This window comes from Lepidochelys kempii, chromosome 1 (assembly GCF_965140285.1).
Source record: "Lepidochelys kempii isolate rLepKem1 chromosome 1, rLepKem1.hap1, whole genome shotgun sequence".
In the NCBI taxonomy this organism is placed as follows: domain Eukaryota; kingdom Metazoa; phylum Chordata; order Testudines; family Cheloniidae; genus Lepidochelys; species Lepidochelys kempii.
In genome coordinates this window covers 329409704-329422240 of record NC_136380.1, presented here as the reverse complement: position 1 = coordinate 329422240, position 12537 = coordinate 329409704, and positions in this window count along the sequence as shown.

Here is a 12537-nt window from a genome sequence, read left to right as displayed (position 1 = left end):
GTGCAGGTATCTGGGCTGGGGGCCCTGCGGCTAGGCTCTGGGGGGAGGAGGAGGCAGAGAAACAGAAACTGGGTTGTCATAGGGGTTTCTTTAACTCTCTACTCCTGGGGGAATTATTTTTGTATCTGTATTGTTACAGACAGACTTGTGACAGGTATTTTGAAATAAATTCCCAAAATAATTAAAACCGGCTTGATTATGTAGTGTTATTTTGACAAATAAAATTTGTAGAATTTTAATATATTGTGTGCAGAATTTTTAATTTTGGGTGCAGAATTCCCCCAGGATTAAGTTCAGTATGACAGATGACAGTTCTTTGTCCTCCAACATCTCTTCCACAAGAGCCTTTGAAGGCTCCTGGTGTGTTAGGCAAGATGGACTATGTGGGCACCTCTGTGCAGATAGCCAGTGTAACCATCCCAGATCTGAGGAAGCTCTTTCTGGGATCCAAGGAAACTAGGTACATTTGGTGAGACCCTTGTCAGAGGTCTACCATGCAGTCTCTTGGAATCACTAGCACTTAAGAGGTACTTTCCTTGTTTTCATCTGCAAAACTTTATGGATTCCTGGTCCTTGTGGTTCCTCAGGGGATATTTTAACAAGAGGATGACCCCTTTCAGCCTGGTATTTCGTATCAGGCTTAAGCACTGAGGGAGCCTTAGCAGTCACGCTACTTGTAAAGTGTTACAAAAGTGTTACAAAAAGAAAACCAGGAATACACCTTCCTCTCAGCATAGAGAAAGTCACAAGCCAAAACAAAAATAAGCTAACGCATTCCCTTGCTAGTACTTACTGATTTTAATGGAATTAGATCAAGGAAGCAAGCAATCCATGTCCCCTTATTGGTCCTTTTGGTCAGGTGCCAGCCAGGTTACCTGAGCTTCTTAACCCTTTACAGGTAAAAGGATTTTGTGCCTCTGGCCAGGAGGGATTTTACAGTACTGTATACAGGAAGGTTGTTACCCTTCCCTTTATATTTATGGCACAAGACATAAAAACACTTTTAATGTCTATTTGAAGGACAGAACATTGCAGGGAAAGGGAAATATCTCAAACCATTTTTAGATGAATCCATAATCTTGAGAGACATGAAACTACCACATATTTAATTAAAGTAAAAAACTAAAATAAAACCAAGACCTTTCAGCTTAAACTCTAAATTCCAACTCTTCTTTCTTCTCCTCTATGCTGCTGTCATCTACCATCTGCCCAACTCCTCTCTATCAGCTTTTCTCTCTGATTTTGACTCCTGACTTCTTCTGTTCCTCTCCTCACTGTGACGTTCTGTACCTTGGGGGAGCACCCTGTAACTCCCATACTCCTCATTTATATATAATTGTGATCTTGCATATAAAGCATGCCATGTAAGGTATCAGGGGAAAGGTTATGGTCTGGTGAAAGTCACTGTTCTATCTAAATATGTACATCATTAGTGCATATGGAGTTATGAGATTGTGTTGTATGGTTGTCACTAAAATATGCTGTGGGTTTAGGAAGCGCCCAGATACTAGCTCTCCAGAGACAATGACAAGGGAGGTAACCATGCCTGGGTGGATGCTGAACAGCAGACATCACCAGTCATTGTCCAGCAGAGGAGTTACAATTCAATGACTCACCTGCATAAGGCCACACCAGGGGAATTGCTCAACCTTGCCTGGGGACTCAGCAGTGCCCACCAGATGTGCCTGGACTTGTGTTCTCCAAGCACTTGGAACTGAGGGTATAAAACAGAACACAGGGGCCACAAGTTGGGCCTTTCTCTCTATGCTGCAAGCAACAAAGACACTGAGAGGACTGAAGACTCCCAACAGAGGAGACTGGCCCAGGTTTAAGGAACAAACCTGTATATTAAGGACTGCAATATTCAGTGGGGTGAGAAAAACTGCTTAATCTAGATGTTGCCCAGTCTAATAGGGTTGAGAGTTTAGACTGCGTGGTTATATTTTATTTTGGTAACTAACTCTGACTTTTTGCCTATCACTTATAATGACTTAAAATCTATCTTTTGTAGTCAATAGATTTGTTTTACTGTTTATCTTTACCAGTGACTTTGCCTGAAGTGTTTGGTAAATCTGCTCAGGTTTGCAAAGGCTAGTGTATATCCACTTTCCATTGATGAAGTGGTGACCCAATTAATAAATTTTCACTGCGCATCTTGAGCAGTGCAAGGTGGTATATTTCTGAGGTGCAAGGCTGGGAACTGGGGGGATTTGGCTGGTGCTTTTCTCTGTGTGATTCATGAGTGGCTGTAGGAGCATTCATGCAATCTAGCTGGGTGTGGGGCTCCACATGTGGTTGTGCTGAGTGATAACAGCACCTGGAGGGGTTTGCTGCTTGTCACTAGCAAGGCAGTGTGAGAGACAGACCAGGCTGGAGTGAGTTAAGGGGGCACAGTGGTCCCACAGTCCCAGGCTGCACCCTAGGGATCCTGTCACACTCACAATCTCCTACTCATCCTCTGTGCCTTCAACTTGAATGTTGATGACCTATCCAGCCCCTTAACTGTATGTTTCCTTGCTCTCACTGTGACACTACACCCCATATCCGTTATAGTAATATTATTATTATACGAGTATGGCATAATTATGATTTATTTTATGCAAGATAGGTCATGCAAGATATCATTGAAAAGGTTATGATTTACTGAATATGATTATCCTTTTTGTATGCATGAATTATTTTGGTATCTGAAGTTCTATGTATTTATTATAAATATGTTTATGCCTGGAAAATGCCCACTGGGCAAAAGACTGTCAGTCTAGATGGCTGGCCCATTCAAGTCAATGGACCATTAGGGAGAATAAGTGTTAAAAGAAGCTAATCTCCCACCAGGGAGCCTTCCTGAGGATGCTACAAACAGCCTCTGAGTCATGGCTGCTATGACACTACAGGGCATGTGACCAGATCACCTGGTACTGGACTCCATCTTGGAATACCATTATTTTTCCACTGAAGGGCGTGGGAACCAAGCTTGGACACAAAGGGTTCCTGCCATATGAAAAAGCTATTTAAGGCAGGGGAGTGACATCATCGTGGTTCGTCACTGACTCCTCACCCAAAGAGACTCTTGGAAACACCTAAGGAACAAGGACTGAACTGGGGGGGAAGTGCTAGACCCAGGCCAAAGGGATTTTTAGCCTGTGAAAGGAACACCTGGGGGTTTTAAGCTGCAACCAAGTGCATCTTGCCCCTTAAAAGCCTGCAGCCTGCTTGAATCAACAATTAGGGTGAGAATTTGCTACTCATATCTGATCTTTTTAGTATATTAAGCTTAGATTTTGTTTTTGTTTATTTGCTAGGTAATCTGCTTGGATCTGTTTACTATCCCTTATAATCACTTAAAATCTATCTTTTGTAGTTAATACATTTGTTTTTGCTTTATCACAAACCAGTGTGTGGGAGTTATACTTTGGGGCAAAAAGCTGCTGTATATTCTCTCTTCACTTGAGGAAGGGGGCGAATTTCATGAGCTTACAACGTGCAGATCTGATGAATATGACATGACCTGTCTTCACCCTCTCATCGACTCACCTTCCCTTCCTTCTTTCCCCAACAACTCTCTCTCCTTTCTCCCCAATTTCCCAGAGAAGTTTCTCATCTGCTCGTCTCCTTATGCCTTGCATTGCCCCAGTGACCCCATTCCATCCCATCTCCTGATCTCCCTTGCACCCACTTCTATTCCATCCCTTACTCTTCTCCTTAATCTCTCTCTCCCCTCTGATTCTTTCCCCTCACAATGTAAACATGCTTTAGTCTCTCCCATTTAAAAAAAAAACAAACACACTTGATCCACTTGCTTCTCCAGCTACCACCCCATCTCCTTTTTCTCACTAATTTCATTGAACACACTGTTTAGAATTGCTCTCTAGAGTTCCTGTCCTTCAATTCCATCCTAGACCCTCTCCGATCTGGCTTCCATCCCTTGCACTCCACTGAACCTGCTCTCACCAAAGTCTCTGATGACCTCTTCCTATAGAAAGCTCAGAACTAGTAGTCCATCCTCACCCACCTGGCTTTGACAGTCAAGCATGCTCCTCTTCTTGAAATCTTGTCCTCCCATGCTTTCTGTGACTGTCATCTCCTGGTTCTCCTCCTACCTCTGCAATCGGTTCTTTAGTGTGCCCTTTGGAGGATCATCCTCATCCACCCTCCAACTTTTTGTCAGGGTTTCATAGGCCTCTGTCCCTGGTGCCCTTCTCTTCTTCCTTCTGCACCTGATATCTGGGTAATCTCATCTGCAAATGCAAATTCAATCACAGTCTCTCTGCTGATGACTGTCAGATCTACCCCCTCTATTCCAGACCTGTCTCCTTCTGTCCTGACTACAATCTTACTCTGTCTCAGAGATATCTTTTTGGATGTCGAATCATTAGCTCAAGATCAACATAACTAACATAGAGCTCTTAATTTGACCCTCAATCCTCCCCACTACCTCCTCTCAATCACTATGGACACCCCGCCTCCCCCCCCATACTGCCTGTCACTTAGACCCATAAACTGGGTGTCATCTTCAGACTTCTCTCTAGAGTCTCAAATCCAAACTTTGTCTGGAGTTTTGCAGATTATTTCTGTGTAACATCTCTAAGATATGACCTCTCCTGTCCATCCACACAGCTAAAACTCTCATCCAAGCTCTCATCTCACTTCGATTAGTCTAATATCCTTCTCTCTGGCCTTGCACATATCCATTCAGATTGCAGAGATCATTTTCCTAGCCCATGACTTTGACTATGTCACTCTCCTCTCTTTGAATCCCTTCACTGGCTTCCCATTCTCTATCTGATCAAACATAAGCGGCTTTAGTTTTCAAGGCTCTGCACAGTCAGTCCCTACCCTACCTATCATCTTATTCTCTATCAAGACCCTGGTGCTTGTTTCTGATCAGTCTTCCCTGTCCACTTACTAAATTTTCAAACACCTTCATGCTTTCTCCCATGCTGCCCCACATGCTTGGGAGGTGCTCCCCATAAACATCCATAAAGCTATCTCATCCACTTTCAGATCCCTTCTCAAAACTCTCCTCTGCCATGATGCCTACATAAAACTTCACAATGGTTAGGCTGCTGGTGTGCAGAGACCACAGCCTACACCATGCTTGCCAATATTATCTGATTACTTGCATTCCCCCATCTGTCTGTATCCATCCATTGCCTCTTGTTTGACACTTAGATTTTTGTTCTTTGTCTCTACCGTACCTAGCACAATGAGGTACCCCATGGCTAGGGTTCCTAAGCACCATGTTAATACAAATAATAATAATATGCTAACAATGTAAACCACTTTTACAATTATTTACAAGTATATCTGATTATCACAGAAGAGGAGAGGTTAGTTCTGTGACAGCTCAAACTGGTGGAAAGAGAGAGAAGGGAGAACAGAAGTCAATCTGTAGAAAGTAGTATTTAAGGGAATTGCATGCATTGCCTTACTGCCAACTAAGGCTCAAAAAGATTATGTGGCTTAAACTTTCATCTACAGAATTGTTTTCTAAATGTAACTCTGAACCTGTTTGGAAAATGGAAAGAAACGAGCCCCAGAATTTTCAAATGGAGTGGTTTTGTTTTTTTAAAATGTATGGAATAAATACCTTAATATTTTAGTGCAACTATTTTTACACTCATATCTCAAGTGGTCATACATATTTTTCTCAATGTCCAAAAATTATCATTTTGGGGTTAAAAACATGAGAAACCTCAGTTCAAAGTTAGAATGAGCATATGAAAATAGGGATTTATGATTATATTCCCATAAATTTAACTGCTATCAGGCAATCCTTTTAATAATCACTGCACTCAAGTCCAAGGGAAAGCAATAATTTTCCAGTTAGAAAACACTGTTGGTTTTAGAGTTGCTGAAAATAAGCTAATAGTTACATTATGAAAACATTTTACCTTCTGAGATCATCTCAGACTGGAGCCCCCTCATTCCCAAATACCGTCATAATAGACTGGAGGAAATCAAATCATCCAAATGGCTGCACATCTTGTCACATCATGACCATCAGCTTGGTTGTGTTGAGACTGGGGTACATCTATGCAGGAAAAAAAACAACAAAAAAAACCAACCCAAACACTGCAACAAGGCTCAGAGCCCAGGTCAGCTGACTTGGGCTCATGGGGCTTGTGCTACAGGGCTAAAAATAGCGGTGTATATGCTTGGGCTGGACCCTGAGACCCTTCCTCCTTGCCAGAACTCAGAGCCTAGGTTCCAGCCTGAGCCCGAACGTCTACACTGCTATTTTTAGCCCCATAGGTCAAGCCAGAGTCAGCTAGCTCAGGCTATAAGATTTGCTATTATGGGAGTTTTTTTGCTGTGTACATGTACCCAGAGGTGGAAATCATGCAGCTAAGTTTTACTGTTGAACTACACACAAAATGTGTGTTCTCTTCATGGCTTCTTTGTGATGTACGACATTTTTTAAAACTGAGCCCATCTTACGTTTGAACTTTCAATTTTGCTGGAGAAGGATAGTCACAGTACCAGAAACCTGAGCTACATCTTTCCAAGTCTCAGGCAGTCTAAGCAGCTACCACTGTGTGACCATTAGAATAATTACAACACAAATTATCTAAGTCAACACCCATCCTGAGTTCAGGGCTGAGAAAGCTGCAGCTCAATGTTCAGACTATTGTGATGTCACTGTCCACCTCCAGCAAAAACAGAAGTCAAGTGCAAATCATCTTAAATGTAAAGTAGTATGTGTGTGTGTAGGGTGGGGCAGAATTAAGACAGTGTCATAAAGGAGCAAGAAACACATTTCTAACAGCAGGAAGGAAATGAGTGCTACAGCATAACTAAATATAAAGATGAACAATGCGTTTCATAAAGAAACGGTTACTACAGGATGTATATTAGTCTAACATAACATTCGGAGGTGATGGAAGCACTCAGCTGCATGTTACTACACCACAGACACGTATTTTATGAGCATTATTGCTTAGGACATGACTTTTGGAATCTTGACCCAAATATTCTTGTCAGTGTCTAATGCCCAAGTCTAACAGCTAATTTATATATTTTGTTTCCTAGGATTCACCACATAATTTCAGGGCAGGTTCCTCAGCTAGTAAAAGTCACTCCACTTTGTCATAATGCTACCTGAGAAAAGCAATACTTAAAATGCATGGCCTCTAGAAAACAGACAGGCCACCCCTCCTTCCCCGCAACTCCAGACACTGACATTTTCATCTACATAGATTGTAATCCATCAAACAATTAAATACTTAAATAATTTCTTTCAAAATCCCTGAAGTGTTAGAACAAATACATTAGAATACTTGCATTTAAAATGAGAGGTGACATTATCCAACTATAATGACTATAAGGTGGATAGAAAGCTGGCTAGATCATTGGGCTCAACAGGTAGTGATCAATGGCTTGATGTCGAGTTGGCAGCCAGTATCAAGCGGAGTGCCCCAGGGGTAGGTCCTGGGATCAGTTTTGTTCAACATCTTTATTAATGACCTGGATGATGGGATGGATTGCACCCTCAGCAAGTTCGCAGATGACACTAAACTGGGGGGAGAGGTAGATACGCTGGAGGGTAGGGATAGGGTCCAGAGTGACCTAGACAAATTGGAGGATTGGGCCAAAAGAAATCTGATGAGGTTCAACATGGACAAGTGCAGAGTCCTGCACTTAGGATGGAAGAATCCCATGCACCGCTACAGACTAGGGACCGACTGGCTAAGCAGCAGTTCTGCAGAAAAGGACGTGGGGATTACAGTGAACAAGAAGCTGGATCTGAGTCAACAGTGTGCCCTTGTTCCCAAGAAGGCTCATGGCATATTGGGCTGAATTAGAAGGAGCATTGCCAGCAGATTGAGGGAAGTGATTATTCCCCTCTATTCGGCACTGGTGAGAACCCATCTGGAGTAATGTATACAGTTTGAGGCCCCCACTGTAGAAAGGATGTGGACAAATTGGAGAGAGTCCAGCGGAGCGCAACGAAAATGATCAGGGGACTGGGGCACATGACTTATGAGGAGAGGCTGAGGGAACTGGGCTTGTTTAGTCTGTGGAAGAGAAGAGTGAGGAGGGATTTGAAAGCAGCCTTCAACTAACTGAAGGGGAGTTCCAAAGAGGATGGAGCTCAGCTGTTTTCAGTAGTGGCAGATGACAGAACAAGGAGCAATGGTCTCAAGTTGTAGTGGGGGAAGTCTACGTTGGATATTAGGAAACACTATTTCACTAGGAGGGTGATGAAGCACTGAATGGAGGTGGTGGAATCTCCATCCGTAGAGGTTTTTAAGGCTTGGCTTGACAAAGCCCTGGCTGGGATGATTTAGTTGGCGTTGGTCCTGCTTTGAGCAGGGGGTTAGACTAGATGACATCCAGAGGTCTCATCCAACCCTAATTTTCTATGATTCTATGACAGAATTAGGCTGATAAATTAATCAGCTAATTTTAATGACAATAAAATAACTAGCAAGGGTCTTACACCACCACCAAGAGAGTTCAGAATATTAAAACTGAACTCTTCTCATGTTCTTCCTGGCAAGAAAGGAAGTAGGACACTACTCAATTTTAGATATTGAAAGCTAATTGGAAAATAAAAATATAATATTTAATCTCAAATATTTTGTGGAACATGCATGTACAGTCCTTTGTTTTCATAAATGCTTGTCCTTTTAGGCTATATGTGCATACCTAGCAAATATTTAAATTAATCTATTTGGACTAATGAGCTCATCAGTGGACTCCCATAATTGTGTGACCAGAATGTGAGAAGACCAGTCTTTAATTGACATTCAAGTACAATACACTCCAAAGCAGAGCGAGTAGCAGGGAAGAGCAAAGAGGAATAGCGCAAAAGCTAGATGCCAAGTTTTTGAAATCTAGATCCCAGATATCTCTGGAGCATGTTAAACAGAAGCTACTAAAACTTAGACATTTTTAAATCAGCGGATCCAGATAACTTGCATACAAGAGTTTCAAGACAGCTGGCTGAGGTGCTTGGTGTTCTGTTAATGTTGATTTTCAATAGGTCTTGGAGCACTGGGGAAGTTTCATAAAACTGAAAGAAAGCTAATGTTGTGCCAAATTTTAAAAAGCAGTAAATGGAATGACCTGAGTAATTATAGGCCTGTCAGACTGACATCAATCCTGTGCAAGATAATGGAGCAGCTGATATAGGCCTCGATTAATAAACTAAAAGAGGATAATGTAATTAATGCAAATCAACATGTGTTTATGGAAAATAGATCCTGTCAATCTAACTTGATTTTTTTTTAAAATGAGCTTACAAGTTTGGTCAATAAAGGTAATAGTGTTGACGTAATATATTTAGACTTCTTTAAGTGTTTGACTTGGTACTGCATGGCATTTTGATTAAAAAACTAGAATGATATAAAATTAACCGGGCACACATTAAATAAAAACTGGCTGATAGGTCTCAAAATGTATCTGCAAATGGTGAATTGTCATTGAGTGGGTCTGTTTCCAGTGGGGTCCCGCAGGGATTGGTTCTTGGCCCTATCATATTTAACATTTTTATCAATGACTGGGAAGAAAACAAAATCATCACTGAAAATTTGCAGATGACACAAAAATTGGGGGAGTGGTAAATAATGAAGAGGAAAGGTCACTGATTCAGAGCAATTTAGATTGCTTGCTAAATTGGACACATACATTTTAATATGACAAACTGTAAATGTATACCTCTGGGAACAAAGAATGTAGGCCATAGAATCATAGAACTATGATGTTAGAAGGGACTGGAAGGGTCATCTAGTCTAACTCCCTGCCAAGATGCAGGATTTGTTGCGTCTACTCTAAACCATCCAGGACAGATGGCTATCCAGCATCTTTTTGGAAACCTCCAGTGAAGGAGATTCCATGACTTTTTAAGGCAGTTTGTTCCATTGTCTTACTGTTCTTACAGGAAGTTTTTTTCAGGAAGTTTTTCCTGAGATTTAATCTAAATCTGCTATAGATCTATAAATCTAAATATGCTGTAATTAGAACCCACTGCCTCTTGTGCTATTCTCTGAGGCAAAAGAGACCAAGTTTTCTCCATCTTTCTGATGGAAGCATTTCAAGTATCCAAAGACCACTATTGTGTCCCCCCTTAATCTCCTCTTTTCCAAACTAAACATAACCTGTTCCTTCAGCGTTTGCTCATATGGCTTGCATTCTACCCCTTTGATCATTTGTGTCACTCACCTCTGGATCTTTTCCAGTTTCTCTACATCCTTTCTATATAGTGGTGACCAAAACTGGACACAGTGCTCCAGCTGAGGCCTAACCAGCGCTGAGTAGAGTGGTACTACAACCTCTCATGACTTACATCCTATATACTTCTGTTAATGCAACCCTAAATTGCATTTGCTTTTTTTTTTTCCCTCTCAACAGCATCGTATTGTTGACTCATGTTGAGGTTGTGATCCACTACACTCCCAGATCCTGCTCAGAAGTGCTGATGTCAAGCCCGTTATCCCCCATTCTGTATTTGTTCATTTGGTTTTTCTTCCCTAAGTGTAGCACCTTACATTTGTTTTGTTGTTGTTTTTGTGTAGCCCAATTCTCCAATTTATCAAGATCCCTTTGAATTTTAGTTCTATCCTCCAAAGCGTGCAATTCCCCATCTCCTCCACTGTGGGTCATCTACAGATTTGATCAATATGCTCTCTATTCCTACACCCAGGTAATTAATAAAGATGTTAAATAACACTGGACCCAGAACAGATTCCTGTGGAATCCCACTTGAGACCACCCTCTAATCTGACATCTTCCATTAATAGTTATCCTTTGTTTGTGGTTGTTTATCCAAATATGTATCCACTTAATGGTAGTTGTGTTGAGCCCACATCTCTCCAGCTTACTTATGAGAATGTCATGTGGGACTGTCAAAAGCCTTGCTAAAGTCCAAGTAACTTATGGCCACCGCATTCTCCATATCCACCAAACCAGTTACCTTGATTTGGCATGATTTGTTCTTGGTAAATCAATCCTGGCTGCTAGTGATCATCCCTTCATCCTCTAGGTATTTGCAAATGGAATATTTTATATATTGCTCTAGTAGCTTCCCTGGTATCGAGGTAAGGCTGACTGGTAGTTCCCCAGTTCCTCTTTTTTCCGCTTTTTAAAGATGGGCACTACGTTAGCCATTCTCCTGTCATCCGTGAGTTTGCAAATATTTTTGGCAGTAGCTCCAAGATTTCTTCAGCTGATTCCTTCAGCACTTTGGGGAGAATAGCATCAGGCCCCGTTGACTTGAATTCATGCAAATTAGCCAGAAGATCTTGACGTGTTCTTTAAGTGATCTGCATCCCTTCCCCTTTATTGTCTATGATTACTTTGCTAGTCATCCAGTTACATATTTTGAGAAGACTGAAGCAAAATAGGCATAGAGCCGCTCCACTGTCTTATCTTCTATTACCTGCTCACCTCTTCCATTGAGCAGCGGGCTCACACCATCCCTGATCTTTTCTGTCTGACATATTTGTAGAACCCCTTCTCCTTGTTGACACTAATATTTGCTGCAAGTTCTAACACACTTCTTGCCTCAGCTTTCCTCATTTTGTCCCTACACACTCGTGCTATTCTTGTATATACATCCCTAGTGACATGTCCCTCCTTCCATTTCTTGTATATATCCCTTTTGGTGTTTAGATATCTAAAAAGCTCCCTGTGCAGCCATATTGGTCTCCTGTGACTCTTCTTATCTTTCCTCTACATAGGAATAGCTTGATGTTGAGCCTCTAATATTACATCTTTTAGGAACTGTCAGCCCCCTTCAACTCCTTTTCTTCCTAACTGGTCCATGGGACCTTGCCCACTATTTCAGAGAGTTGGTTTAAATCTGCCTTTTTGACGTCCAGTGTTCTTGTTTTGTTGTTTTCATGTCCTCCTTTTCATAGGATCGTGAATTCTATCAGATCATGACTTCCTCCCAAGTTCCTGACCACCTTTACGTTTACAACTAATTCATCCCTGTTGGTCAAAATTCAATCCAAAATGAATGACCCCTTAAGTTGTTTCCTCAACTTTCTGAATCGGAAACTTGTCCCTTCCACATACTAAGAACTTGCAGGACATATTATGTTTTGCTGTAATTGTTTTCCAACAATTATCAGAGAAATTAAAATCCCCCATTAATACTAGCTCATGTGTGTTAGCTACTCTTGTTACCTGCTTGAAGAATGCCTCATCCACTTTGCTGTCTTGATTTGGTGGTCTATAACAGACCACCACCATAATATCGTCCCTGTTCTTTCCCCTTTTTATCCTCACCCAGATATTCTCAGTCGGTCTGCTGCTCACTGCCTCTTGGACTTTGGAGCAAGTGTATACATTCTCAACCTACAGCACAATGCTTCCTCCTTTTCCCCCATACCTATCCATCCAAAACCAGCTATATCCCTCAATGCTGGCACTCCAATTCTGGGAGTAGTCCTGCCAAGTCTCAGTAATGCCAGTTAAATCAATTTTCTTCATATACCATGACTTCCAGTGCACCCTGCTTGTTCCCCATGTTCCTTGTATTGGGATACAGGCATCAAAGATATTTTTCAGACTGCCCTATTGTTTTTCTTC